Source organism: Aotus nancymaae, unplaced genomic scaffold (assembly GCF_030222135.1).
Source record: "Aotus nancymaae isolate 86718 unplaced genomic scaffold, 86718_ANA_hifiasm-v0.15.2.pri h1tg000011l, whole genome shotgun sequence".
In the NCBI taxonomy this organism is placed as follows: Eukaryota; Metazoa; Chordata; class Mammalia; order Primates; family Aotidae; genus Aotus; species Aotus nancymaae.
Window position 1 is genome coordinate 33,998,316 of NW_026988422.1, and position 15,735 is coordinate 34,014,050.

The window sequence follows — 15,735 nt, forward strand, 5'->3', positions numbered from 1 at the left end:
GCAATTTCATTCTATGCCTTCAAACTTACCGGTTTTCTCCATAGAGAACACTTACTCTGCCTTTTCCCCTTCATCCATCCTCCCATCTTCTCTGAAAACAACTCTTTCTTGAATCTTCAAGTCTTAGCTTATTCTTCCCTTCACATTTTTGTGTTGGGTGCTCCATCTTTGTGCTCCAGGTATACCCTGTTCTTCCCCCATCACGGTATACAAATGTAATTGGCTATACTAAATTTTACTTCTTTACCTGTCAGTAGCCTCTTAGGTAGGATCAGTGTCTGTCTAACTCACCATTGCACCATTGTAACTCCAGCTCCCTGCTCTGTGCAGCCTAGATATAATAAGAAATGTTTGATAAAAATTTATTGAATAAATGAAAAAACAAAGGAATAAAGAGCTACTGGGTGTTTTTACTAAATTAGAATATTCAGACAAGACCCAGGTGCCTGTTCCTATCAGTCATTCATCGTTCTTGGATGTAGCCACCAACTAGCACCTGTTTTTCTATCAAGAGAAGATTCATTCAGTAATAGAATTCCGGTAACAGGATCCTGCCATGCTTTCAATGAGCATATCTGCAAGCCCTATGTTACTGCTATTAGGATTCACTCCCTTACACATGGATCATTAATTGTAAGACTGCATATTTTGTTGCAAAATTAATGTAAGGTACTTACTCTGTATGGGTACCCAGCACAGTACGCTTTACAGTTGCACTGTTCCATAATGTGTTCTGATAGTTATGATTACTCCCAAGGGACCTCCAGCAGCTCATCAGGATCTCTGCCAGTAGATCTGGCATGAAAGCCATTGTCCTCTCCATATTTGTTATGCCTCTGACCAGCTCCCAGAGAAGGGCACGAGTAGGGAGCTGAGCGACTCTATCATCAGCACTGTCCACCTCTGTTCAGGGACTGCTAACCTCTGGGACACTTTCTGCCCTTGCCTCACCTCTACCCCTACCCATTTGGAATCATAAAGTATCTAGGAAATGAAAAGTTGTTCTTATAGATAAAGATCAGGGACTTTTGAGAACCAGAGTTGCGTAAGTCTAGGATAGGGCCATCGTGTTTCTCTACTGGAAATGTAGTTAAAGATTATTTATCTGAAAAATTGTTCATAATCATTTTGATGTAATAGGTCAGAGCACTATAACTAAAAGAACTATGGTTAATGCTGTTTGCTGATTACCACTTTTCTGTCTGGTATTATAAATGTATGCCTTCATCACCATAAGACTAATTTATTTTTAAAAAGCATTCTGGTTTTGAGGGATAATTTTGGCCTAGGATTTAACAGTCTCCTAAATCTTGGATTTCCATAGCTTGTGACTGCTGTGTCACCTAGATATGAAACAGGTGGCCATCTCATGCCATTCATTTTCTTCTGTAAAATGATCTCCCTATATCATATGGAAGTATATTTCTGAGTAAATGATACAAACACATTAAGAATAGAAGAAACTAAGTATAATTACTTACTTTAAAATAGATAAAACATTTATTTGTAGTGGGTATAATATAAATATTAGTATGTTTCACCCTCTCCAGGAACAAATATATGGTCATAGAGAGCTTAATATGGTCATATTAAGTTGATTCTGTTTCTAATTCTACATTAATCACAGCAGGGTCACACTGAAATCATCTAATAATTAGTCAACATAATAGTAATTCCTTTTTTGTTTTGTTTTGTTGAGACAGGGTTTTGCTGTTGTTGCCCAGGCTGGAGTACAATGGTATAATCTTGGCTCACTGCAACCTCTGCCTCCTGGGTTCAAGTGATTCTCCTGCCTAAGCCTCCAGAGTAGCTGGGATTGTAGGCACCTGCCACCATGCCCAGCTAATTTTTGTATTTTTAGTAGAGACCGGGTTTCACCATGTTGGCCAGGCTGGGCTAGAACTCCTGACCTCAGGTTGATCCACCTGCCTCGGCCCCCCCAAAGTGCTGGGATTACAGGCGTGAGACACTGCACCTGGCCAATAATTCCATTTACTGATTGCTTTCTACTTGCCTATAGCTGTGGTATGTGCCTTATTTACATTCTCTCATTTAATCCTCATAACAACCCTGGGAGATAAATAAGTACTCTAGTTCCTTTTTCCACATGCAGAAACTAAGTCTCAACAACATGAAGCCACTTGGACAAGGTCTCACTGTTAGTAATTGACACAGCCAGGATTTAAACCCTGGTTTGACCCCAAAACCTGTGTGTGTATGTGTTCTTAATCCCTGCACTATGTTAATTGTTAAGTCATAGCTAGACAAAAATTTATTAGAACTGTGATAAATGGACATAAAATTTCTGCTTCTGGAAAGTTGCTAATGACTCATAGCCACAGAGGAAGCATTATGCTTTGTTTTCTAAGAGCTTTACTAGACTACTTATTTATTGCAAATGCTATTCCCCTGAGATAAGCCAGCAGCTCTCAAACTTGCGGCACATCAGAATGACATGACAAGCTTGTAAACATGGAACTGCCCAGGGCCCCATTCCGGATCCACTTAGTCAGAATCTCTGTGGGTAGGGCCCAGACATCTGATGTTTATTAAGCTCTGCAGGTGATTATCACACACACAGAAGTTTGAGAATCATTGAGGTCTGTGAGTGGTAGGGTTCTGTTGTTGTTGTTTTAGGAATTATAATTTTCAGGTTTGTCAGTTTAATCAGTGCCTCACAGGAAGTTTGGGAATAGCTAAATTATAACTAAGAAATTGTAAATCATCTTGTCTAATTGTGTAGTGTAATTGTCAATTGGCAACATCTGTGGCATGACCTATTGTAATGGAACTCATTGAGTTTTCATTTTTTTCTCATTGAAAAATTGTGTAAGCGTAGAAATGAAAAAACAGTCCTAAAATGTTTATAGAATCACAGAAGACCCAAAATAGCCAAAATTACACTAAGCAAAAGAACAAAACTGGAGGAATCACATTACCTGACTTCAAATTATACTGCAGAACTGTAGTAATCAAAAGAGCATGGTACTGGCATAATAACAGACATATAGACTAATGGAACAGAATAGAGAACTCAGAAACAAATCCACACACCTACAGTGAACTCATTTTCAACAAAGGGGCCAAGAACATACGCTGGGAAGAGAGTCTCTTCAATAAATGGTGCTGGGAAAACTGAATATCCATATGCAGAAGAATGAAACTATACCTGTATCTCTCACCGTATACAAAAATCAAATCAAAATGGATTAAAGACTTAAAACCAAGACTTTAAACTATGAAACTACTGCAAGAAAACTGGGGCGGCCAGATGCAGTGGCTCATGCCTGCAAGCTTAGCACTTTGGAAGGCCAAGGTGGGCAGATCCCTTGAGCTCAGAAGTTCAAGACCAGCCTTGGCAACATGGCGAAACCCTGTCTCTACAAAAAATACAAAAAATTAGTTGGACATGGTGGCACATGCCTGAGTACTAGTCGGGAGGCTGACATGGAGGATCGCTTGAGCCCAGGCGGTGGAGGTTGCAGTGAGCCGAGATCAAACCACTACAGTCCAGCCTGGGTGACAGAGTGAGACCCTGTCTCAAAAAAAAAAAAAAAAGAAAAGAAAAAAGAAAAAGCATTGAGGAAACTCTTCAGGATATTGATCTGGGCAAAAATTTCTTGAGTAATACCCTGCAAGCACAGACAACCAAAGCACAAATGGAATGAACAAATGATGTCACATCAAGTTAAAAAGCTTCTGCAGCTGGACACGGGGGCTCACACTTGTAATCCCAGCACTTTGGGAGGCCAAGGCGGGCGGATCGCCTGAGGTCAGAAGTTCAAGACTAGCCTGGCCAACATGGTGAAACCCTGTCTCTACTTAAAAAAAAAAAAAAAAAAAAAAAAAAAAAAAAAAAAAAAAGCTTCTGTACAGCAAAGGAGACAATCAGTAAAGTAAAGAAACAACCCAGAGATTGGGAGAAAATATTTGCAAATTACCCATCTGAAAAGGGATTAATAACCAGAATATATAAGGAGCTCAAACAACTCTATGGGGGAAAAATAATCTGATTGGGCAAAAGATTTTAATAGACCTTTCTCAAAAGAAGGCATACAGATGGTAAACAGGCATATGAAAAGGTGCTCAACATCATTGATCATCACAGAAATGCAAATCAAAACTACAGTGAGAAATAATCTCACCCCAGTTAAAATGGCTTTTATCCAAAAGGCAGTCACAAATGCTGATGAGTATGGAGAGAAAAGAGAACTCCTATACACTGTTGGTGGGAATGTTAATTAGTACAACCACTTTGAAGGACAGTTTGGAGTTTACTTGAAAAGTTAAAAATAGAGCTACCATAGATCCAGCAATCCCACCACTGGGTATATACCCCAAAGAAAGGAAACCAGTATATTGAAGAGATATCTTTCATGTTTATTGCAGCACTATTCATCATAACCAAGATTTGGAAGCAACCTAAGTGTCCATCAACAGGTGAATGGTTAAAGAAAATGTGGTACTTACAATGGAGTACTATTCAGCCATAAAAATGAGATCCTGTCATTTACAACAACATGGTTGTAACTGGAGGTCATTATGTTAAGTGAAATAAGCCAGGCACAGAAAGACAAACATCACATGTTCTCACTTATTTGTGGGATCTAAAAATCAACATGATTGAACTCATAGACATGGAGAAAAGAAGGATGGTTACTAGAGACAGGGAAGGAAAATGAGGACTGTAGGGGAGGTGGGAATGTTTAATGGGTACCAAAAAAATCACAAAGAATGAATAAGATGTATTTGATAGCACGACAGGGTGACTATAATCAATAATTCAATTGTACATTTTAAAATAAAGAGTATAATTGGAATGTTTGTAACACAAAGGATAATGCTTGAAGGAATGGATACCCCATTTTTTCATGATGTAATTATTATGCATTGCATGCTGGATCAAAATATCTCACATACCAGATAAATATATATACCTACTATGTACCCACAAAAATTAAAAATAAAATTTTTTTAAAGATTGTGTATTAATGATAACAGCTAGCACTCTGTTTTCTATGTGTTTCATCTTTTTCCCTTGGCATGTGAGAAATGATGGTTGTTTTTCTGTAACTACTATTAATAAACTCTCAGTCAGTTTAAAACAACAACTGTTCAGACTCCAAATAAAGAACCACAAAATCCCAAGATTAAAGTGATCACGCACAGCCATATGTTACTTGTATTCTCTTTTACAGCATCTCCACCGAGTGACTAAGTGGCTTATTCCTGTAGGAATTCCTGGCTATCCCCTGGGAATAATCTATTCTGTCTGACTTAAAAAACTCTTCCTTATAATAAGATTGAATCTATTTCCCTAGAGCTTCCATATATTAGTCCTTTTTAGAACTTTCTTGTCAAAACTTCTTACTCAAATCAGCCAAAACCTTTGCTCAAGAAGATGACTTGATTGCTGTTTTCTGGAATTTCACAGGTTATAGGACTTAGGCTGGGCACAGTGGCTCACACCTGTAATTCCAGCACTTTGGGAGGTCGAGGTGGGTGGTTCACTTGAGGTCAGGAGTTCAAGACCAGCCTCACCAATGTGGTGAAACCCCATCTCTAAAAATGCAAAAAGTAGCCAGGTGTGGTGGTGCACACCTGTAGTCCCACCTACTTGGGAGGCTGACGCAGGAGAATCGCTTGAACCCAGGAGGCGGAGGTTGCAGTGAGCTGAGATCGTGCCACTGCACTCCAGCCTGGGTGACAGAGCCAGAGTTCGTCTCAAAAAATAAAAATTATGGCCAGGCATGGTGGCTCACACCTGTTATCCCAGCACTTTGGGAGGCCAAAGCTTGCAGATCACCTGAGGTCAGGACTACAAGACCAGCCTGACTAACATGGTGAAACCCTGCCTCTACTACAAATACAAAAATTAGCTGGAGGCAGTGGTGGGTGCCTGTAATACCAGCTACTCGGGAGGCTGAGGCAGGAGAATCACTTGAACCCAGGAGGTAGAGGTTGCAGTGAGCCAAGATCATGCCATTGCACTCCAGCCTGGGTGGCAGGGTAAGATTCCATCTCATAAAAAAAAATAAGCATAAAAATAAAAATTATGGCACTTAAACTAAATTCATGATTCATATTGTTTCTTTATTAATTTTAGTCATTCTTTATAGAGATATTTGTTCTGGCGTGTTTAAATATAGAGGCTCAATGACAGAAAAAGGAATGTGATCTTATATTCTGTCAAAGCATTCTAAGTGTTCCATTTATAATTAGCATCTAGCAACCAGATTTAAAGTTTAAGGAGTTATTTGCTTTGTTTATGAGTTATTCAGAACTTTCTTAAAACCCTGTGGTTGTTAGTGGATCTCTTCTAAATGAAAACTATATTGTATATCTGGTTCCTGTGATTCACTTGCTCCTTTGAAGCTAGAAGGAAAAAGAACATTTAGGCCAGAGGTGGTGGCTCACGCCTGTAATCCCAGCACTTTGAGAGACCAAGGTGGGTGGATTGCCTGAGCTTAGGAGTTCGAGACCAGCCTGGGCAACACAGTGAAACCTTGTCTCTACTAAAATACAAAAAGTTAGCTGGGCATGGCAGTGTGTGCCTGTAGTCCCAGCTACTCAGGAGGCTGAGGCAGGAGAATCACTTGAAGTCGGGAGGCAGAGGTTGCAGTGAGCTGAGATCACACCACTGCACCAGCCTGGGTGACAGAGCAAGACTCCATCTCGAAAGAAAGAAAAGAAAGGAAAGAAAGAAAAGAAAGAAGAGAACATGTATGTCCTTACTACCCGAGATCTGAAAGAAAGAAAGAAAGAAAGAAAGAAAGAAAGAAGGAAAGAGAAGAAAGAACATGTGTGTCCTTACTACCCGAGATCTCCAGAAAGAACGAAAGAAAGAAAGAGAACATGTGTGTCCTTACTACTCAAGAGCTCCTAAAACTCCTTCCTCAAGGTATACACTTTTTTCACCACCCTTTTCCACAGACCAGAACTTGACTTAGAGCCCAAGAAAAGAAGGGCAGATGCATTGCTAACCAGTAGCCCAAATGTTTGCCATTTAACCTTCAAAGCTCTACATTCAATTAGAGTCAAATGCAGGCAGCAACTAAGATAAGTCAGGGGAGTGTTGGGAAGGGACATTTTCCTAGTAGGCCTTCCTTGCTTTAGGTATATTTGGGTGTAAGTCCGAATATTAGAGGAAAAGCCAAACCCTACTATGGCCATCGAGATAGACCAGCCAGGTTGAACTCTGAAAATACTAATCATGTGGAAATGACATTATATACTAACATGAAGAAAATTTGCAGTTTGATTATGACTTAATGAAAGTTATGAGGTATGCGCCCAGGAGACAGTTGCTTCTCCAATATCCTTTTTCCTGAGGTAGAATGAGAGGCCAGCATTTTCCTCCGTTTCCCTTGAGGCTTCCAGATTTGGTCCTGTCATGAATCTTCTTTTCTGAAACTGTAGTGATCTCTTTTCGTCACTCTCAGCCCATCTATTCAAGATATTTTGCCACCTCTTCTTTAGCATCTGGTTCTACCTAGTCTCCTACCCTCATTGATGCATCTAGATTCAAGTTGATTCTTCAGGTTTAAAACAAAGTATAGAAAAGAAACATTTGAGTCACTTGTATTTATAAGAGAAGACTATGAACTTACAGACATGTGCTGACAACTAAAAAAGTACCCCGTGGGAAATTATATATGTATACGTCTGCTTTAGCAACAAGGGACTGAATGGTTGATAGTTGAACTGCAACAGTACCCGTGTTAAAGTCTGACTTTTGGAAAATTATAGGCAAAAATGTATCCATTTGTATCATTAAACTTTCTAGGATTAATACCACACAAATTAACAGAGTATACCATTTTTATAATTAAAAAACAAGAAGAGAAGCCAGGCGCGGTGGCTCACGCCTATAATCCCAGCACTTTGGGAGGCTGAGGTGGGTGGATCACGAAGTCAAGAGATCGAGAACATCCTGGTCAACATGGTGAAACCCTGTCCCTACTAAAAATACAAAAATTAGCTGGGCATGGTGGTGCATGCCTGTAGTCCCAGCTACTCGGGAGGCTGAGGCAGGAGAATTGCTTGAACCCAGGAGGCGGAGGTTGCGGTGAGCCAAGATCGCGCCATTGCACTCCAGCCTGGGTAACAAGAGCGAAACTCCGTCTCAAAAAAACAAAAACAAAACAAAACAAAAAACAAGAAGAGGCCGGTTGTGGTGGCTCCCACCTGTAATCTCAGCACTTTGGGAGCCTGAGGCAGGTGGATCACTTGAGGTCAGGAGTTCGAGACCAGCCTGGCCAACAGGGCGAAAACCCATCTCTACTAAAAACCCAAAAAATTATACGAGCATGGTGGCATGCACCTGTAATCCCAGCTACTGGGGAGGCTGAGGCAGGAGAATTGCTTGAACATGGGGCGGAGGTTGCAATGAGCCGAGATCATGCCACTGCATTCCAGCCTGGACAACAGAGCAAAACTCTATCTCAAAAAAAAAAAAAAGAAAAAGAAAAAAGAAAAAGCAGCAATGGAAAATTATGACCAACTTACAACAACACTGCTGATCCAGTTTCAGACAGCATTCTGTCTGAAAATCATAGCAATTCCAACTATCTGCCTCTGACCATTAATTGTGGGAGCTCAGCAGTCTGCCAACTATTGTATGGCTGCCAGTCTTACCCGAAGAATTCTGAATTAGAGTCTTGAACAAACCAAGGCCAACTTTCCTATTAGGCACAGTAGATACAGGGCCTAGAGCCAATGATACTTTCAGGGCTCCACAAAAATGTCTTAATTCCTTTTAAAATAAGAAGAAATAAATAATAGTGAATTTACCTTAATGAATCTGCCTGTATTATATTTTCTTTATCCCAATAGTTATAAAATACATATATATATATATTTTTTGAGACAGAGTCTCCCTCCGTCACCCAGGCTGGAATGCAATGGCATGATCTTAGCTCACTGTAACCTCCACTTTCCGGATTCAAGTGATTCTCCTGCCTCAGCCTCTCTAGTAGCTGGGATTCACCAGCCTGGCCAACATGGTGAAACTTTGTCTGTACTACGAATACAAACATCAGCAGAGCATGGTGACATGTGCCTGTAATCCCAGCTGCTAGGGAGGCTGAGGCAGGAGAATCATTTGAATCTGGGAGGCAGAAGTTGCAGTGAGCCAAGATCACACTACTGCACTCCAGCCTGGGTGACAGAGCAAGACTCCATCTCAAAAAATAAAAATAAATAAAGGAGAGGACTGCTCCAAAAGCAATATCAATACAATATATTTTCTTGATCTCTTTGTGGGACGCAAGACAGGAGTGCCCCATTTACTCAGCCATGGATTTCAAGCTTTTGAGCTTGAAGGTGGGATTTTGCCAGGTACCCACCCCTGTCTGCCTCCTGTCTCTATCAATGTGACTGAGTAAGCAAACACACAAACAAATCCTTGACCAACAACTCTACCCATAGGACATGAGTAGTCCAGATCCCACAAGAAGCAGAGGAATCTTCCAACAAATGTGGAAAGGGTAGTCATAAAAAGACAATAAAAAAACTACAAAATTCTTAGAAGAAAATATAGGGGGAAAGCGTCATGGCAATGGATTTAGACATGATTTCTTAGGCCAGGTGTGTGGGTCATACCTGTAATCTCAGCACTTTGGGAGGCTGAGGCAGGCAGCTCACTTGAGCTTAGAAGTTTGAGAATGAACATGATGAAACCCTGGCTCTACTAAATATACAAAAGTTAGCCAGGCATTGTGGCCCATGCCTGTAATCCTAGCTACTCAAAGGCTGAGGCAGGAGAATCGCTTGAACCTGGGAGGTGGAGGTGCAGTGAGCTGAGATTGTACCACTACATTCCAGCCTGGGCAACAGAGTGAGACTCCATCTCAAAAAACAACAGCAAAAAAATAAAAAAATTAAAAAAATGATTTCTTAAATATGACACACCAAAAAACGCACAGATAACCAAAATAAAGTAAAAACAAATAAAATGAACTACATCAAAATTAGAAACTTCTGTGCATTAAAGGACACAATCAACAGAGTGAAAAGGCAACCTACAGAATGGAAAAAATGTTTGCAAATCACACATTTAATATGATGTTAATATTCAAAATATGTACAATACTCCTACAATTCAGCAACAAAAAGTTCTATTTAAAAATAGGCTAAAGGCTAGACATGGTAGCTCACACCTGTAATTCCACCAGTTTGGGAGGCTGAGGCAAGAGGATTGCTTCAGCTCAGGAAATTGAGACCAGCCTGGGCAGCATTTTTTTTCTGTCTCCACAAAAAATAAATGATCTGCCAGGTGTGGTGGTACACGCCTGTAGTCCCAGCTACTTGGAAGGACGAGGTGGGTAGATCTCTTGAGCCCAGGAGACTGAGGCTATAGTAAGCCATGATCATGCCACTGCACTCCAGTCTGGGAAACTGAGCAAGACCCTGTCTCAAAAATAAAAAGGAACAGAAATAAACACAACAGAAAATAATAAATGTCACTGAGGATGTGGAGAAACTTGTGTACTGTTGGTGAGAATGTAAAATGGTACAGCCACTATGAAAAACAGTATGGCAGTTTTGACAAACACTGAAAATAGAATTACTATATGATCCAGCAATTCCACTTTTAGGGATATACCCAAAAGAAGTGAAGGAAAGCACTTGAACAGATATTTGTATACCTATGTTCTTAGCAGCATCATTCACAATAGCCAAAAGGTAGAAGCAACCCAAGTGTCCATTGAGAGAAGAATGGATAAACAAACTGTAATACATACATTCAATCTAATTTATTCAGTCTTTAAAAAGAAAAAAATTCTGACACATGCTAGAACATGAATGAACCTTGAGGTCATTATGCTGAGTGAAATAAGCTATTCACAAAAAGACACATGCTGTATGATTCCACTTGTATGAGTTATTTAAAGTAGTCACATTCACCTGGCACGGTGGCTCATTCCTGTAATCTCAGCACTTTTGGAGGCCAAGATAACTGGATCACTTGAGGTCAGGAGTTTGAGACCAGCCTGGCCAACATAGCAAAACCCCATCTCTACTAAAAATACAAAAATTAGCTGGGAATGGTGGTGTGCCTGTAGTCCCAGCTACTCGGGAGGCTGCAGCAGAAGAATTGCTTGAACCTGGGAGGTAGAGGTTGCAGTGAGCCAAGATCGTGCCACTGCACTCCAGCCTGGGTGACAGCGAGACTCTATCTAAAAAAATAATTTTAAAAAAGGTAGTCAAATTTACAGAAGCAGAAAGAATGTTGGTTGCCAGGGGCTGTGGGGAAATGGGGAGTTTAATGGGTATAGTTTCAGTTTTGCAAGATGAAAAAGTTCTGGAGATGAGTTTTATAATAATGATACACTTAATACTTGCAACAGTGATATACTTAACACTACTGAAATGTACATTTAAAAATGGTTGAGATGGCAAAAATTTTATCATCCACCCATTTGCACATTGATGATAATAAATTGTTATTTATTATTTTGAGACAAGTTCTCACTCTGTTGCCTAGCTGGAATGCAGTGGCATAGCCTGGGCTCATTGCAACCTTCATCTTTTGGGTTCATTTGATCCGCCCACCTCAGCCTATACTATACCACAGGTCATTTGAGGCGGGTTTCACCAGGCCAGCAGAGCCTAAAAGCACAAAGCGCAGTCAGTGCAACATAACTCCTTCCCCTCAGCTAATTTTTGTATTTTTTGCAGGGACAGAATTTTGCCATGTTGCCAAGGCTCATCTTGAACTCCTGAGCTCAAATGATCCACCCACCTTGGCCTCCCAAAGTGCTGGGATTACAGGCATGAGCCACCGTGCCTGGCCTGGTAAGTTTTTTATGTGTATTTTACCACAGTTGTTTGTTTGTTTGTTCTGGAGTCTCGCCCTGCCACCCAGGCTGGAGTGCAATGGCATGATCTCAGCTCACTGCAACTTCCACCTCCTGAGTTCAAGCAGTTCTCCTGCCTCAGCCTTATAGCTGGGATTATAGGCATGAACCACTGCACCTGGCTAATTTTGTATTTTCAGTAGAGACTGAATTTCTCCACGTTGGTCAGGCTGGTCTCAAACTCCCTACCTCAGGTGATCCGCCCACCTCGGCCTCCCAAAGTGCTGAGATTACAGGCATGAGCTATTGTGCCTGGCCCAGTTTTTTGTTTATTTAAAAGTAAAATCCTAATTGAGGCATGAAGGAGATCCAGATTTGCATTTATTACGTAGAGATATAAATAGAGCACTAATGGTTTATAAGGGCTGGCATGTGAGGTAGCAACACGGAGAACATACAAGGAGAGCTTGGGATGTTGTGTCTGGAGCTGGAGTTTAACTACTGTCCTAAGTTCTGTGACTGGTCTTAGAGCCAGTCCTTTAGCCTGAGTCCCCCATAGTGCATTGAACATCCCTATACTGTACCACAGGCCATTTGAGAAGCGAGTTTCACGAGACCAGCAGCGCCTAAAAGCACAAAGCACAGTCAGTACAACATAACTCCTTCCCCCTAACGCTTTCACTTCTTAGTCACTGTTGTTCAATCATAGTAACTAACAATAGTTACATTTTAGCATTTACAAAGCACTTTAGAATATCTCGGGATGTTTATAGTTTTATAACATTTCTTAATATCAAAGATGATTGCCTCCTCTTCATGTTTATAAGCTATTTAGCATATCTTCACACTTTTTCAATTTATTTTACTTATGTTTTTCACAGATTTGGCAGAAAAAATGAGAATTTAGAGTAAAATGAGGAAAATGAAATATTTCCATTATAATTTATTTTTGCAGGACTCTGAGGCAGGTTGGGATTCCTCTTGAACTCCCTCTGAGAATGGTGGATGACCTATCTGATTTCAGAGGGCTTTATAGGGAACTTCAGAAAGCCAAATCCACAGTCCTAGTGGATGACAAGCATTTAAAAATATTATGGGAATTGTCTCCTATTTACTGGAGTGAAAAAGATTAGCTAATCTACATGAAGTAAATGAGATTTGAAAACTTAAAACTCAAAAATCACTTAAAGTAAATGGATATTTGGAGATTAGCACAGCTGAAGTTTCCTCAAGCATTCTGCTAGTGTTACTATATTAAAAAAAAAAACAACCCACAAACCCATTGACTTAAATATAAAAGAGAAGTGGCTAAAGGTATGGTCCTCGTTACTTTGTAGTCTTACCTTATAACTGACTACCTTTTACATGTAAATAGATAGCCAATGTGTGAAGAATAGTTTGAAAAGCACGATTACATCAGTGCTGATAAGCAGAATACTGAAACAGAACCAGGAAAGGCCGAAAGTATCCCCAAAGATGTTACTTTAAATGATCATGAAAAGTCCAGATAGAGATGATAACTGTTTTTTGACAGATTCCAATTTTAAGAGTCCAAAGTAAATTCTATTATATATATTTAGCAATTATATATTTTTAGTTCAGAGTAAATATTCTGTATTTTTATCTAATGTGTATATATATATATATTTTCTTTTTCTAGCAAGTTTACTTCCCCCTTTATTTTGAAAAATAGTTTTATATTTTTGACTATAAAATGTTGCCAAAAACAGAAACTTAAAAAGAACACTGAATAAAATAAAAATATTACATGTAAACCCTAGAGTTAACTTCTGTTGGTATAATCTGACATTTATAAACATTCCTAAAGCATGGGTTTCGAAATTTGTTTCTGTCCCTATCTTTGTTCACCCCCTTGTGGCCACGATATGAACAGCTAGGCAGCAAAAAAAGAGGGAGAAAAGTGAACGGCTTGGATAGTAAACCACTTTAACACTTTTTGCATTAATTAACATATGTAGTTCTACTTGAAATACATATGGGTCACGGTCTTGGCAGGAAACAAAGGGAACACTCTAAAAAGGTGATTGTAAACTTCATTAATCTTTTTTTGAAGTATGGGGCGTGTTAAGAGAAACTTCAAGGGGTGTGTTACTAGTAGACAGCTCCCATTGGCTGAACCCAACAGGAAGCCAGAAGGAAATGGAACTGAATTTTTTGCGGCCCTGAAGGGTCCAGCCTTCCAGGACACAAAGCAGGGTGAGGGTAGAAAGTGATCTAGCTGGGCTGGCTGTGGCGGCTCACGCCTGTAATCCCAGCCCTTTGGGAAGCCAAGGCGGGCAGATCACGACATCAAGAGTTCGAGACCATCGTGGCCAACATGGTGAAACCCTGTCTCTACTAAGAATAAAAATATTAGCTGGGCATTGTGGCACGCACCTGTAGTCCCAGCTACTCGGGAGGCTGAGGCAGGAGAATCACTTGAACCCAGAAGGTGGAGGTTGCAGTGAGCTGAGATTGCGCCACTGCACTCCAGCCTGGGTGACAGAGCAGACTCCGTCTCAAAAAAAAAGCGATCTAGCTGGAAAAACTGAGCCAGTCCAGCACAAAATCGTTCTACAATATTTTATTATAATTATAGTTTCTTTTATAAAGCGTGAGTCCAAGGGCTACATTATGGGAAAACACATAATTTGGAAGTTGAATCTCTATCCAATTCCTCTGGCCTACCTGGAAAACAGTAGAGATAACAGAATTTCACACTACCTGAAAACATTACTCAGGCTTTTCTTCTCCATGTAATGCCTACAGGGGTATAAGCCTGACATATGAGAGGTTTGAAGCATTGGATAGTTTAGTATGTGTAACAATAAGGGAAAGGGAGAAAGGAAGGCAAAAATGGGGATACAGAGGCCTCAGTTGCTGTTCACTGCTGGTCCTTTTCCACCTTTTGTCCTACTAAAAAGTAAACTTCCCAGCTCCTATCTGAGGTATTGTGATGAGCACTGATTACCTGTTAGTTAAACTGAACAAGTGTCTAAGATACCACCAGCAAAGAGGGGTCACCAAAAATATATGGACAGAAAAAATCAGGAAACTTGGGATGAAGCTGTTTTTATTTCAGTGTGTTTCTAAATTTTGCAATTTTTGAAATCATTTTTGAAAAATAAAATTTTATTCATAGTTTAGAAAGTGTGTAATGGTCAGTGGGCTGTAACACATTATAATCTTTTGTCCCATTCCATTATTTCTCAAATAATCTTTTTATTATGGTTCCAAAAATGCTTACTTCTGCTCTGGTTGGGACTGAAACAAAGGCCTGTCTCAGGGCTTAGCTCAACGTGGGCTGATTTTAAAATCAGGCTTTTGAGGCTTTTATCCTTCATGATAACTATCCTTGGCTGAACACATGGCTTTATTCCTCTTTAGCTGTTCTCCATTAATCCTACAATACAACTTAGATTTAAGTCACCATATGGCAGAAGAAAGATTAAAAAACCAAGAAGGGCCAGGCATGGTAGCTCACACCTGTAATCCCAGCAGTTTGGGAGGCTGAGGTGGGTGGATCACCTGAGGTCAGGAGTTTGAGACCAGCTTGGCCAACATGGTGAAAGCCTGTCTCTACTAAAAATACAAAAATTAACTGAGTGTGGTGGTGGGTGCCTAGTAATCCCAGATACTCAGAAGCTAAGGTTGAACCCAGGAGGCAGAGGTTGCAGTGAGCTGAGATCGCATCACTGCACTCCAGCCTGGGCAACTTTGGAAGGCCGAGGTGGACTGATTACAAGGTTAAGTTAGAGACCAGTCTGGCCAACATAGTGAAACTCCATCTCTACTAAAAATACCAAAATTAGCCAGGTGTGGTGGCACAAACCTGTAGACCCACTACTCGGGAGGCTGAGGCAGGAGAATCGTTTGAACCTGGGAGGCAGAGATTGCAGTGAGCCAAGACTGTGTCACTGCACTACAGCCTGGG